A 16,087-nucleotide genomic window follows, 5' to 3' on the forward strand; every position below is an offset into this window, starting at 1 on the left:
TGTCCTAGGAATACATGGAATCTGCAGTGGTGTATCGGAAGCTAATACTGGATTCACAGGGAATGCTCAAAGCACCGACTGTAAGAAGAGTCTCTATTCTTGTACTTAAGGCGGCATTGTGCCATTTGTATAATCCCGATGCCATCTTTGTGTTCCATCGTCAATGTGAAGGTCCAAGGAATACATTGTACCTGCAGTGGTGTAATGGAAACTAGTACTGGTCTCGCAGGGATTGCTCAAAGCACCGACTGTAAGAAGAGTCTATGTTCTTGCACTTATGGCGGCATTGTGACTTTTGTATTTAATTCCGATGTAATTTCAGTGTTTCATTTTCAATGTGTACGTCTAAGGAATACATTGAACCTGCAGTGGTGCTTCAGAAACTAATACTGGTCTCACAGGGAATGCTCAAAGCACCGACTGTAAGAAAAGTCTCTATTCTTGTACGTAAGGCGGCATTGTGCATTTTGTATTTCATTCCGATGCGATTTCTGTGTTTCTTCGTCAATGTGAAGGTACAAGGAATACATTGTACCAGCAGTGGTGTATCGGAAACTACTACTGGTCTCACAGGGAATGCTCAAAGCTCCGACTGTAAGAGGAGTCTCTATTCTTGTACTTAAGGCGGCATTGTGCCTTTTGTATTTAATTCCGATGCCATTTCTGTGTTTCATCGTCAATGTGCAGTTCCAAGGAATAAACTGAACCTGCAGTGGTGTAGCGGAATCTAATACTGGTCTCACAGGGAATGCTCAAAGCACCGACTGTAAGAAGAGTCTCTATTCTTGTACTTAAGGCGGCATTGTGCCTTTTGTATTTAATTCCAATGTAATTTCAGTATTTCATCGTCAATGTGTATGTCTAAGGAATACATTGAACCTGCAGTGGTGTATCGGAAACTAATACTGGTCTCACAGGAAATGCTCAAAGCACCGACTGTAAGAAGAGTCACTATTCTTGTACTTAAGGCGGCATTATGCCTTTTGTATTTAATTCCAATGCGATATCTGTGTTTCATCATCAATGTGAAGGTCCAAGGAATACATTGCACCTGCAGTGGTGTATCGGAAACTAATACTGGTCTCACAGGAAATGATCAAAGCACAGACTCTAAGAAGTCTCATTCTTCTTGCACTTACGGTTGCATTGTTATTTTTGTATTAAATTCCGATGTAATTTCAGTGTTTCATCGTCAATGTGTATGTCCTAGGAATACATGGAATCTGCAGTGGTGTATCGGAAGCTAATACTGGATTCACAGGGAATGCTCAAAGCACCGACTGTAAGAAGAGTCTCTATTCTTGTACTTAAGGCGGCATTGTGCCATTTGTATAATCCCGATGCCATCTTTGTGTTCCATCGTCAATGTGAAGGTCCAAGGAATACATTGTACCTGCAGTGGTGTAATGGAAACTAGTACTGGTCTCGCAGGGAATGCTCAAAGCACCGACTGTAAGAAGAGTCTATGTTCTTGCACTTATGGCGGCATTGTGACTTTTGTATTTAATTCCGATGTAATTTCAGTGTTTCATTTTCAATGTGTATGTCTAAGGAATACATTGAACCTGCAGTGGTGCTTCAGAAACTAATACTGGTCTCACAGGGAATGCTCAAAGCACCGACTGTAAGAAAAGTCTCTATTCTTGTACGTAAGGCGGCATTGTGCATTTTGTATTTCATTCCGATGCGATTTCTGTGTTTCTTCGTCAATGTGAAGGTACAAGGAATACATTGTACCAGCAGTGGTGTATCGGAAACTACTACTGGTCTCACAGGGAATGCTCAAAGCTCCGACTGTAAGAAAAGTCTCTATTCTTGTACTTAAGGCGGCATTGTGCATTTTGTATTTAATTCCGATGCCATTTCTGTGTTTCATCGTCAATGTGAAGGTCCAAGGAATAAACTGAACATGCAGAGGTGTAGCGGAAACTAATACTGGTCTCACAGGGAATGCTCAAAGCACCGACTGTAAGAAGGGTCACTATTCTGGCACTTATGGCGGCATTGTGCCTTTTGAGTTTAATTCCGATTCGATTTCTGTGTTTCGTTGTCAATGTGTATGTCTAAGGAATACATTGAACCTGCAGTGGTGTATCGGAAACTAATACTGGGCTCACAGGAAAGGATCAAAGCACAGACTCTAAGAAGTCGCACTCATCTTGCAGTTAAGGCGGCATTGTTCCTTTTGTATTTAATTCCGATGTAATTTCAGTGATTCATCGTCAATGAGTATGTCCAAGGAATACATTGAACCTGGAGTGGTGTATCGGAAACTAATACTGGTCTCACAGGGAATGCTCAAAGCACCGACTGTAAGAAGAGTCTCTATTCTTGTACGAAAGGCGGCATTGTGCCTTTTGTATTTAATTCCGATGCGATTTCTGTGTTTCATCGTCAATGTGAAGTTCCAAGGAATACATTGTTATTGCTGAGGTGTATCGGAATCTAATACTGGTCTCACAGGGAATGCTCAAAGCACCGACTGTAAGAAGGGTCTCTATTCTGGCACTAATGGCGGCATTGTGCCTTTTGTGTTTAATTCCGATGAGATTTCTGTGTTTCATTGTCAATGTGTATGTCTAAGGAATACATTGCACCTGCAGTGGTGTATCGGAAACTAATACCGGTCTCACAGGGATTGCTCAAAGCACCGACTGTAAGAAGAGTCTCTATTCTTGTACTTAAAGCGGCATTGTGCCTTTTGTATTTAATTCCGATGCGATTTCTGTGTTTCATCGTCAATGTGAAGTTCCAAGGAATACATCGAACCGGCAGGGGTATATCGGAAACTAATACTGGTCTCACAGGGAATGCTCAAAGCACCGACTGTAAGAAGAGTCTCAATTCCTGTACTTAAGGCGGCATTGTGCCTTTTGTATTTAATTCCGATGCGATTTCTGTGTTTCACCGTCAATGCGAAGGTCCAAGGAATACATTGAACCTGCAGTGGTGTATCGGAAACTAATACTGGTCTCACAGGAAAGGATCAAATCACTGACTCTAAGATGTCTCACTCATCTTGCAGTTAAGGCGGCATTGTTCCTTTTGTATTTAATTCCGATGTAATTTCAGTGTTTCATCGTCAATGAGTATGTCCAAGGAATACATTGAACCTGGAGTGGTGTATCGGAAACTAATACTGGTCTCACAGGGAAAGCTCAAAGCACCGGCTGTAAGAAGAGTCTCTATTCATGCACGTATGGCGGCATTGTGCCTTTTGTATTTAATTCCGATGTAATTTCAGTGATTCATCGTCAATGTGTATGTGTAAGGAATACATTGAACCTGCAGTGGTGTGTCGGAAACTAGTACTGGTCTCACAGGGAAAGCTCAAAGCACAGACTCTAAGAAGTCTCATTCTTCTTGCACTTACGGTTGCATTGTTCCTTTTGTATTAAATTCCGATGTAATTTCAGTGTTTCATCGTCAATGTGTATGTCCTAGGAATACATGGAATCTGCAGTGGTGTATCGGAAGCTAATACTGGATTCACAGGGAATGCTCAAAGCACCGACTGTAAGAAGAGTCTCTATTCTTGTACTTAAGGCGGCATTGTGCCATTTGTATAATCCCGATGCCATCTTTGTGTTCCATCGTCAATGTGAAGGTCCAAGGAATACATTGTACCTGCAGTGGTGTAATGGAAACTAGTACTGGTCTCGCAGGGAATGCTCAAAGCACCGACTGTAAGAAGAGTCTATGTTCTTGCACTTATGGCGGCATTGTGACTTTTGTATTTAATTCCGATGTAATTTCAGTGTTTCATTTTCAATGTGTACGTCTAAGGAATACATTGAACCTGCAGTGGTGCTTCAGAAACTAATACTGGTCTCACAGGGAATGCTCAAAGCACCGACTGTAAGAAAAGTCTCTATTCTTGTACGTAAGGCGGCATTGTGCATTTTGTATTTCATTCCGATGCGATTTCTGTGTTTCTTCGTCAATGTGAAGGTACAAGGAATACATTGTACCAGCAGTGGTGTATCGGAAACTACTACTGGTCTCACAGGGAATGCTCAAAGCTCCGACTGTAAGAAAAGTCTCTATTCTTGTACTTAAGGCGGCATTGTGCATTTTGTATTTAATTCCGATGCCATTTCTGTGTTTCATCGTCAATGTGAAGGTCCAAGGAATAAACTGAACATGCAGAGGTGTAGCGGAAACTAATACTGGTCTCACAGGGAATGCTCAAAGCACCGACTGTAAGAGGAGTCTCTATTCTTGTACTTAAGGCGGCATTGTGCCTTTTGTATTTAATTCCGATGCCATTTCTGTGTTTCATCGTCAATGTGCAGTTCCAAGGAATAAACTGAACCTGCAGTGGTGTAGCGGAATCTAATACTGGTCTCACAGGGAATGCTCAAAGCACCGACTGTAAGAAGAGTCTCTATTCTTGTACTTAAGGCGGCATTGTGCCTTTTGTATTTAATTCCAATGTAATTTCAGTATTTCATCGTCAATGTGTATGTCTAAGGAATACATTGAACCTGCAGTGGTGTATCGGAAACTAATACTGGTCTCACAGGAAATGCTCAAAGCACCGACTGTAAGAAGAGTCACTATTCTTGTACTGAAGGCGGCATTATGCCTTTTGTATTTAATTCCAATGCGATATCTGTGTTTCATCATCAATGTGAAGGTCCAAGGAATACATTGCACCTGCAGTGGTGTATCGGAAACTAATACTGGTCTCACAGGAAATGATCAAAGCACAGACTCTAAGAAGTCTCATTCTTCTTGCACTTACGGTTGCATTGTTATTTTTGTATTAAATTCCGATGTAATTTCAGTGTTTCATCGTCAATGTGTATGTCCTAGGAATACATGGAATCTGCAGTGGTGTATCGGAAGCTAATACTGGATTCACAGGGAATGCTCAAAGCACCGACTGTAAGAAGAGTCTCTATTCTTGTACTTAAGGCGGCATTGTGCCATTTGTATAATCCCGATGCCATCTTTGTGTTCCATCGTCAATGTGATGGTCCAAGGAATACATTGTACCTGCAGTGGTGTAATGGAAACTAGTACTGGTCTCGCAGGGAATGCTCAAAGCACCGACTGTAAGAAGAGTCTATGTTCTTGCACTTATGGCGGCATTGTGACTTTTGTATTTAATTCCGATGTAATTTCAGTGTTTCATTTTCAATGTGTATGTCTAAGGAATACATTGAACCTGCAGTGGTGCTTCAGAAACTAATACTGGTCTCACAGGGAATGCTCAAAGCACCGACTGAAAGAAAAGTCTCTATTCTTGTACGTAAGGCGGCATTGTGCATTTTGTATTTCATTCCGATGCGATTTCTGTGTTTCTTCGTCAATGTGAAGGTACAAGGAATACATTGTACCAGCAGTGGTGTATCGGAAACTACTACTGGTCTCACAGGGAATGCTCAAAGCTCCGACTGTAAGAAAAGTCTCTATTCTTGTACTTAAGGCGGCATTGTGCATTTTGTATTTAATTCCGATGCCATTTCTGTGTTTCATCGTCAATGTGAAGGTCCAAGGAATAAACTGAACATGCAGAGGTGTAGCGGAAACTAATACTGGTCTCACAGGGAATGCTCAAAGCACCGACTGTAAGAAGGGTCACTATTCTGGCACTTATGGCGGCATTGTGCCTTTTGAGTTTAATTCCGATTCGATTTCTGTGTTTCGTTGTCAATGTGTATGTCTAAGGAATACATTGAACCTGCAGTGGTGTATCGGAAACTAATACTGGGCTCACAGGAAAGGATCAAAGCACAGACTCTAAGAAGTCGCACTCATCTTGCAGTTAAGGCGGCATTGTTCCTTTTGTATTTAATTCCGATGTAATTTCAGTGATTCATCGTCAATGAGTATGTCCAAGGAATACATTGAACCTGGAGTGGTGTATCGGAAACTAATACTGGTCTCACAGGGAATGCTCAAAGCACCGACTGTAAGAAGAGTCTCTATTCTTGTACGAAAGGCGGCATTGTGCCTTTTGTATTTAATTCCGATGCGATTTCTGTGTTTCATCGTCAATGTGAAGTTCCAAGGAATACATTGTTATTGCTGAGGTGTATCGGAATCTAATACTGGTCTCACAGGGAATGCTCAAAGCACCGACTCTAAGAAGTCTCATTCTTCTTGCACTTACGGTTGCATTGTTCCTTTTGTATTAAATTCCGATGTAATTTCAGTGTTTCATCGTCAATGTGTATGTCCTAGGAATACATGGAATCTGCAGTGGTGTATCGGAAGCTAATACTGGATTCACAGGGAATGCTCAAAGCACCGACTGTAAGAAGAGTCTCTATTCTTGTACTTAAGGCGGCATTGTGCCATTTGTATAATCCCGATGCCATCTTTGTGTTCCATCGTCAATGTGAAGGTCCAAGGAATACATTGTACCTGCAGTGGTGTAATGGAAACTAGTACTGGTCTCGCAGGGAATGCTCAAAGCACCGACTGTAAGAAGAGTCTATGTTCTTGCACTTATGGCGGCATTGTGACTTTTGTATTTAATTCCGATGTAATTTCAGTGTTTCATTTTCAATGTGTACGTCTAAGGAATACATTGAACCTGCAGTGGTGCTTCAGAAACTAATACTGGTCTCACAGGGAATGCTCAAAGCACCGACTGTAAGAAAAGTCTCTATTCTTGTACCTAAGGCGGCATTGTGCATTTTGTATTTCATTCCGATGCGATTTCTGTGTTTCTTCGTCAATGTGAAGGTACAAGGAATACATTGTACCAGCAGTGGTGTATCGGAAACTACTACTGATCTCACAGGGAATGCTCAAAGCTCCGACTGTAAGAAAAGTCTCTATTCTTGTACTTAAGGCGGCATTGTGCATTTTGTATTTAATTCCGATGCCATTTCTGTGTTTCATCGTCAATGTGAAGGTCCAAGGAATAAACTGAACATGCAGAGGTGTAGCGGAAACTAATACTGGTCTCACAGGGAATGCTCAAAGCACCGACTGTAAGAGGAGTCTCTATTCTTGTACTTAAGGCGGCATTGTGCCTTTTGTATTTAATTCCGATGCCATTTCTGTGTTTCATCGTCAATGTGCAGTTCCAAGGAATAAACTGAACCTGCAGTGGTGTAGCGGAATCTAATACTGGTCTCACAGGGAATGCTCAAAGCACCGACTGTAAGAAGAGTCTCTATTCTTGTACTTATGGCGGCATTGCGCCTTTTGTATTTAATTCCGATGCGATTTCTATGTTTCATCGTCAATGTGAAGTTCCAAGGAACACATTGAACCCGCAGTGTTGTATCGGAAACTAATACGGGGCTCACAGGGAATGCTCAAAGCACCGACTGTAAGAAGAGTCTCTATTCTTGTACTTAAGGCGGCATTGTGCATTTTGTACTTAATTCCGATGCCATTTCTGTGTTTCATCGTCAATGTGAAGGTCCAAGGAATAAACTGAACCTGCAGAGGTGTAACGGATACTATTACTGGTCTCACAGGCAATGCTCAAAGCACCGACTGTAAGAAGAGTCTCTATTCTTGTACTTAAGGCGGCATTGTGCCTTTTGCATTTAATTCCGATGCGATTTCTGTGTTTCATCGTCAATGTGAAGGTACAAGGAATACATTGTACCTGCAGTGGTGTATCGGAACCTAATACTGATCTCACAGGGAATGCTCAAAGCACCGACTGTAAGAGGAGTCTCAATACTTGCACTTATGGGGGCATTGTGCCTTTTGTATTTAATTCCAATGTAATTTCAGTATTTCATCGTCAATGTGTATGTCTAAGGAATACATTGAACCTGCAGTGGTGTATCGGAAACTAATACTGGTCTCACAGGAAATGCTCAAAGCACCGACTGTAAGAAGAGTCACTATTCTTGTACTTAAGGCGGCATTATGCCTTTTGTATTTAATTCCAATGCGATATCTGTGTTTCATCATCAATGTGAAGGTCCAAGGAATACATTGCACCTGCAGTGGTGTATCGGAAACTAATACTGGTCTCACAGGAAATGATCAAAGCACAGACTCTAAGAAGTCTCATTCTTCTTGCACTTACGGTTGCATTGTTATTTTTGTATTAAATTCCGATGTAATTTCAGTGTTTCATCGTCAATGTGTATGTCCTAGGAATACATGGAATCTGCAGTGGTGTATCGGAAGCTAATACTGGATTCACAGGGAATGCTCAAAGCACCGACTGTAAGAAGAGTCTCTATTCTTGTACTTAAGGCGGCATTGTGCCATTTGTATAATCCCGATGCCATCTTTGTGTTCCATCGTCAATGTGAAGGTCCAAGGAATACATTGTACCTGCAGTGGTGTAATGGAAACTAGTACTGGTCTCGCAGGGAATGCTCAAAGCACCGACTGTAAGAAGAGTCTATGTTCTTGCACTTATGGCGGCATTGTGACTTTTGTATTTAATTCCGATGTAATTTCAGTGTTTCATTTTCAATGTGTATGTCTAAGGAATACATTGAACCTGCAGTGGTGCTTCAGAAACTAATACTGGTCTCACAGGGAATGCTCAAAGCACCGACTGTAAGAAAAGTCTCTATTCTTGTACGTAAGGCGGCATTGTGCATTTTGTATTTCATTCCGATGCGATTTCTGTGTTTCTTCGTCAATGTGAAGGTACAAGGAATACATTGTACCAGCAGTGGTGTATCGGAAACTAATACTGGTCTCACAGGGAATGCTCAAAGCACCGACAGTAAGAGGAGTCTCTATTCTTGCACTTATGGTGGCATTGTGCCTTTTGTATTTCATTCCAATGTAATTTCAGTGTTTCTTCGTCAATGTGTATGTATAAGGAATACATTGATCCTGCAGTGGTGTATCGGAAACTAATACTGGTCTCACAGGGAATGCTCAAAGCACCGTCTGTAAGGAGAGTCTTTATTCTTGTACGTAAGGCGGCATTGTCCCTTTTGTATTAATTCCGAGGCGATTTCTGTGTCTCATCGTCAATGCGTATGTCCACGGAATCCATTGAACCTGCAGTGGTGTATCGGAAGCTAATACTAGTCTCACAGGGAATGCTCAAAGCATCGACTGTAGGAAGAGTCTCAATTCTTGTACTTAAGGCGGCATTGTGCCTTTTGTATTTAATTCCGATGCGATTTCTGTGTTTCATCGTCAATGTGATGTTCCAAGGAATACATTGAACCTGCAGTGGTGTATCGGAAACCAATACTGGTCTCAAAGAGAATGCTCAAAGCACCGACTGTAAGAAGAGTCTCTATTCTTGTACTTAAAGCGGCATTGTGCCTTTTGTATTTAATTCCGATGCGATTTATGTGTTTCACCGTCAATGCGAAGGTCCAAGGAATACATTGAACCTGCTGTGGTGTATCGGAAACTAATACTGGTCTCACAGGAAAGGATCAAAGCACAGACTCTAAGAAGTCTCATTCTTCTTGCACTTAAGGCGGCATTGTTCCTTTTGTATTAAATTCCGATGTAATTTCAGTGTTTCATCGTCAATGTGTATGTCTAAGGAATACATTGAACCTGCAGTGGTGCATCAGAAACTAATACTGGTCTCACAGGGAATGCTCAAAGCACCGACTGTAAGAAAAGTCTCTATTCTTGTACGTAAGGCGGCATTGTGCATTTGGTATTTCATTCCGATGCGATTTCTGTGTTTCATCGTCAATATGTATGTCCAAGGAATACACTGAACCTGCAGTGGTGTATCGGAAACTAATACTGGTCTCTTAGGCAATGCTCAAAGCACCTACTGTAAGTAGAGTCTCTATTCTGGTACTTAAGGCGGCATTGTGCCTTTTGCATTTATTTCCGATGCGATGTCTGTGTTTCATCGTCAATGTGAAGGTACAAGGAATACATTGTACCTGGAGTGGTGTATCGGAAACTAATACTGGTCTCACAGGGAATGCTCAAAACACCGACTGTAAGAGGAGTCTCTATTCTTGCACTTATGGTGGCATTGTGCCTTTTGTATTTAATTCCAATGTAATTTCAGTGTTTCTTCGTCAGTGTGTATGTCTAAGGAATACATTGATCCTGCAGTGGTGTATCGGAAACTAATACTGGTCTCACACGGAATGCTCAAAGCACCGTCTGTAAGAAGAGTCTCTATTCTTGTACTTAAGGCGGCATTGTGCCTTTTGTATTTAATTCCGATGCGATTTCTGTGTTTCATCGTCAAAGCGTATGTCCAAGAAATACATTGAACCTGCAGTGGTATATCGGAAACTAATACTGGTCTCACAGGGAATGCTCAAAGCACCGACTGTAAGAAGAGTCACTATTCTTGTACTTAAGGCGGCATTGTGCCTTTTGTATTTAATTCCGATGCGATTTCTGTGTTCCATCGTCAATGTGAAGGTCCAAGGAATACATTGAACCTGCAGTGGTGTATCGGAAACTAATACTGGTCTCACAGGAAAGGATCAAAGCACAGACTCTAAGAAGTCTCACTCATCTTGCAGTTAAGGCGGCATTGTTCCTTTTGTATTTAATTCCGATGTAATTTCAGTGTTTCATCGTTAATGAGTATGTCCAAGGAATACATTGAACTTGGATTGGTGTATCGGAAACTAATACTGGTCTCACAGGGAATGCTCAAAGCACCGACTGTAAGAGGAGTCTCTATTATTGCACTAATGGCGGCATTGTTCCTTTTGTATTTAATTCCGATGTAATTTCAGTGTTTCATCGTCAATGTGTATGTCTAAAGAATACATAGAACGTGCAGTGGTGTATCGGAAACTAATACTGGTCTCACAAGGAATGCTCAAAGCACCGACTGTAAGAAGAGTCTCTATTCTTGTACTTAAGGCGGCATTGTGCATTTTGTGTTTAATTCCGATGCGATTTTTGTGTTTCCTCGTCAATTTGAAGGACCAAGGAATACATTGTACCTGCAGTGGTGTATCGGAAACTAATACTGGCCTCACAGGGAATGCTCAAAGCACCGACTGTAAGAAGAGTCTCGATTCATGCACGTATGGCGGCATTGTGCCTTTTGTATTTAATTCCGATGTAATTTCAGTGTTTCATCATCAATGTGTATGTCTATGGAATACATTGAACCTGCAGTGGTGTACCGGAAACTAATACTGGTCTCACAGGGAATGCTCAAAACACTGACTGTAAGAAGAGTCTCTATTTTTCTACGTAAGGCGGCATTGTGCCTTTTGTATTTAATTCCGATACGATTTCTGTGTTTCGTCGTCAATGCGTATGTCCAAGGAATACATTGAACCTGCAGTGGTATATCGGAAACTAATACTGGTATCACAGGGAGTGCTCAAAGCACCGACTGTAAGAGGAGTCTCTATTCTTGTACTTAAGGCGGCATTGTGCCTTTTGTATTTAATTCCGATGCGATTTCTGTGTTTCATCGTCAATGTGTATGTCTAAGGAATACTTTGATACTGCAGTGGTGTATCGGAAACCAATACTGGTCTCGCAGGGAATGCTCAAAGCACCGACTGTAAGAAGAGTCTCTATTCTTGTACTTAGGGCGGCATTGTGCCTTTTGTATTTAATTGCGATGCGATTTCTGTGTTTCATCGTCAATGTGAAGGTACAAGGAATACATTGTACCAGCAGTGGTGTATCGGAAACTAATACTGGTCGCACAGGGAATGCTCAAACCACCAACTGTAAGAGGAGTCTCTATTCTTGCACTTATGGCGGCATTGTGCCATTTGTATTTAATTCCGATGTAATTTCAGTGTTCCATCGTCAATGTGTATGTCTAAGGAATACATTGAACCTGCAGTGGTGTATCGGAATCTAATACTGGTCTCACAGGGATTGCTCGAAGCACCGACTGTAAGAAGAGTCTCTATTCTTGTACTTATAGCGGCATTGTGCCTTTTGTATTTAGTTCCGATTCGATCTCTGTGTTTCATCGTCAATGCGAAGGTCCAAGGAATACATTGAACCAGCAGTGGTGTATCGGAAACTAATAATGGTCTCACAGGAAAGGATCAAAGCACAGACTCTAAGAAGTCTCACTCATCTTGCCGTTAAGGCGGCATTGTTTTTTTGTATATAATTCCGATGTAATTTCAGTGTTCCATCGTCAATGAGTATGTCAAAGGAATACATTGAACCTGGTGTGGTGTATCGGAAACTAATACTGGTCTGACAGGGAATGCTAAAAGCACCGACTGTAAGATGAGTCTCTATTCTTGTACGAAAGGCGGCATTGTGCCCTTTGTATTTAATTCCGATGCGATTTCTGTGTTTCATCGTCAATGTGTATGTCCAAGCAATACATTGAACCTGCAGTGGTGTATCGGAAACTAATACTGGTCTCACAGGAAATACTCAAAGCACCGACTGTAAGAAGAGTCTCTATTCTTGTCCTGAAGGCGGCATTATGCCTTCAGTATTTAATTCCGATGCGAATTCTGTGTTTCATCGTCATTGTGAAGGTCCAAGGAATACTTTGAACCTGCAGTGGTGTATCGGAAACTAATACTGGTCTCACAGGGAACGCTCAAAGCACCGTCTGCAAGAAGAGTCTCTATTCTTGTACTTATGGCGGCATTGTGCCTTTTTTATTAAATTCCGATGCAATATCTGTGTTTCATCGTCAATGTGTATGTCCATGGAATACACTGAACCTGCAGTGGTGTATCGGAAACTAATACTGGTCTCACAGGGATAGCTCAAAGCGCCGACTGTAAGAAGAGTCTCTATTCTTGTACTTAAGGCGGCATTGTGCCTTTTGTATTTAATTCCAATGCGATTTCTGTGTTTCATCGTCAATGTGAAGGTCCAAGGAATACATTGCACCTGCAGTGGTGTATCGGAAACTAGTACTGGTCTCGCAGGGAATGCTCAAAGCACTGACTGTAATAAGAGTCTATGGTCTTGCACTTATGGCGGCATTGTGCCATTTGTATTTAATTCCGATGTAATTTCAGTGTTTCATCGTCAATGTGTATGTCTAAGGAATACATAGAACCTGCAGTGGTGTATCGGAAACTAATACTGACCTCACAGGGAATGCTCAAAGCACCGACTGTAAGAAGAGTCTCTATTCTTGTACTTAAGGCGGCATTGTGCCATTTGTATTTAATTCCGATGCCATTTCTGTGTTCCATCGTCAATATGAAGGTCCAAGGAATACATTGTACCTGCAGTGGTGTATCGGAAACTAGTACTGGTCTCGCAGGGAATGCTCAAAGCACTGACTGTAATAAGAGTCTATGGTCTTGCACTTATGGCGGCATTGTGCCATTTGTATTTAATTCCGATCTAATTTCAGTGTTTCATCGTCAATGTGTATGTCTAAGGAATACATAGAACCTGCAGTGGTGTATCGGAAACTAATACTGACCTCACAGGGAATGCTCAAAGCACCGACTGTAAGAAGAGTCTCTATTCTTGTACGTAAGGCGGCATTGTGCATTTTGTATTTAATTCCGATGCGATTTCTGTGTTTCATCGTCAATGCGTATGTCCAAGGAATACATTGAACCTGCAGTGGTATATCGGAAACTAATACTGGTCTCACAGGGAGTGCTCAAAGCACCGACTGTAAGAAGAGTCTCTATTGTTGTACTTAAGGCGGCATTGTGCCTTTTGTATTTAATTCCGATGCGATTTCTGTGTTTCATCGTCAATGCGAAGGTCCAAGGAATACATCGAACCTGCAGTGGTGTATCGGAAACTAATACTGGTCTCACAGGAGAGGATCAAAGCACTGACTCTAAGAAGTCTCACTCATCTTGCAGTTAAGGCGGCATAGTTCCTTTTGTATTTAATTCCTATGTAATTTCAGTGTTTCATCGTCAATGAGTATGTCCAAGGAGTACATTGAACCTGGAGTGGTGAATCGGAAACTAATACTGGTCTCACAGGGAATGCTCAAAGCACCGACTGTAAGAAGAGTCTCTATTCTTGTACGAAAGGCGGCATTGTGCCTTTTGTATTTAATTCCGATGCGATTTCTGTGTTTCATTGTCAATGAGTATGTCCAAGGAATACATTGAACCTGGAGTGGTGTATCGAAAATTAATTCTGGTCTCACAGGGAATGCTCAAAGCACCGACTGTAAGAAGAGTCTTTATTCTTGTACTTAAGGGGGCATTGTGCCTTTTGTATTTAATTGCGATGCGATTTCTGTGTTTCATCGTCAATGCGAAGGTCCAAGAAATACATTGAACCTGCAGTGGTGTATCGGAAACTAATACTGGTCTCACAGGAGAGGATCAAAGCACCGACTCTAAGAAGTCTCACTCATCTTGCAGTTAAGGCGGCATTGTTCCTTTTGTATTTAATTCCTATGTAATTACAGTGTTTCATCGTCAATGAGTATGTCCAAGGACTACATTGAACCTGGAGTGGTGTATCGGAAACTAATACTGGTCTCACAGGGAATGCTCAGAGCACCGACTGTAAGAAGAGTCTCTATTCTTGTACGAAAGGCGGCATTGTGCCTTTTGTATTTAATTCCGATGCGATTTCTGTGTTTCATTGTCAATGAGTAAGTCCAAGGAATACATTGAACCTGGAGTGGTGTTCGGAAACTAATACTGGTCTCACAGGGAAAGCTCAAAGCACCGACTGTACGAGGAGTCTCTATTCTTGCACTTATGGCGGCATTGTGCCATTTGTATTTAATTCCGATGTAATTTCAGTGTTTCATCGTCAATGTGTATGTCTAAGCACTACATTGAACCTGCAGTGGTGTATCGGAAACTAATACTGGTCTGACAGGGAATGCTCAAAGCACCGACTGTAAGAAGAGTCTCTATTCTTGTACTTATTGCGGCATTGTGCCTTTCGTATTTAGTTCCGCCTCGATTTCTGTGTTTCATCGTCAATGCGAAGGTCCAAGGAATACATTGAACCTGCAGTGGTGTATCGGAAACTAATACTGGTCTCACAGGAAAGGATCAAAGCACAGACTATAAGAAGTCTTACTCATCTTGCCGTTAAGGCGGCATAGTTCCTTTTGTATTTAATTCCGAAGTAATTTCAGTGTTTCATCTTCAATGAGTATGTCCAAGGAATACATTGAACCTGGAGTGGTGTATCGGAAACTAATACTGGTCTCACAGGGAAAGCTCAAAGCACCGACTGTAAGAAGAGTCTCTATTCTTGCTCTTATGGCGGCATTGTGCCTTTTGTATTTAATTCCGATGTAATTTCAGTGTTTCATCATCTATGTGTATGTCTAAGGAATTCATTGTATCTGCAGTGGTGTATCGGAATCTAATACTGGTCTCACAGGGATTGCTCAAAGCACCTACTGTAAGAAGAGTCTCCATTCTTGTACTTATTGCGGCATTGTGCCTTTTGTATTTAGTTCCGATTCGATCTCTGTGTTTCATCGTCAATGCGAAGATCCAAGGAATACATTGAACCTGCAGTGGTGTATCGGAAACTAATAATGGTCTCACAGGAAAGGATCAAAGCACAGACTCTAAGAAGTCTCACTCATCTTGCCGTTAAGGCGGCATTGTTCCTTCTGTATTTAATTCCGATGTAAATTCAGTGTTTCATCGTCAATGAGTATGACTAAGGAATACATTGAACCTCGATTGGTGTATCGGAAACTAATACTGGTCTCACAGGGAATGCTAAAAGCACCGACCGTTATTTGAGTCTCAATTCTTGTACGTAAGGCGGCATTGTACCTTTTGTATTTAATTCCGATGCGATTTCTGTGTTTCATCGTCAATGTGTATGTCCAAGCAATACATTGAACCTGCAGTGGTGTATCGGAAACTAATATTGGTCTCACACGAAATGGTCAAAGCACCGACTGTAAGAAGAGTCTCTATTCTTGTACTGAAGGCGGCATTATGCCTTTTGTATTTAATTCCGATGCGATTTCTATGTTTCATCGTCAGTGTGTATGTCCAAGCAATACATTGATCCTGGAGTGGGGTATCGGAAACTAATACTGGTCTCACAGGGAAAGCTCAAAGAACCGACTGTAAGAAGAGTCTCTATTCTTGTACTTAAGGCGGCATTGTGCCTTTTGTATTTAATTCCGATGCGATTTCTGTGTTTCGTTGTCAATGTGTATGTCTTAGGAATACACTGAACCTGCAGTGGTGTATCGGAAACTAATACTGGTCTCACAGGTAATGCTCAAAGCACCGGCTGTAAGAAGAGTCTCTATTCTTGTACT

This window comes from Schistocerca americana, chromosome 8, assembly GCF_021461395.2.
Source record: "Schistocerca americana isolate TAMUIC-IGC-003095 chromosome 8, iqSchAmer2.1, whole genome shotgun sequence".
Taxonomy (NCBI): Eukaryota; Metazoa; Arthropoda; class Insecta; order Orthoptera; family Acrididae; genus Schistocerca; species Schistocerca americana.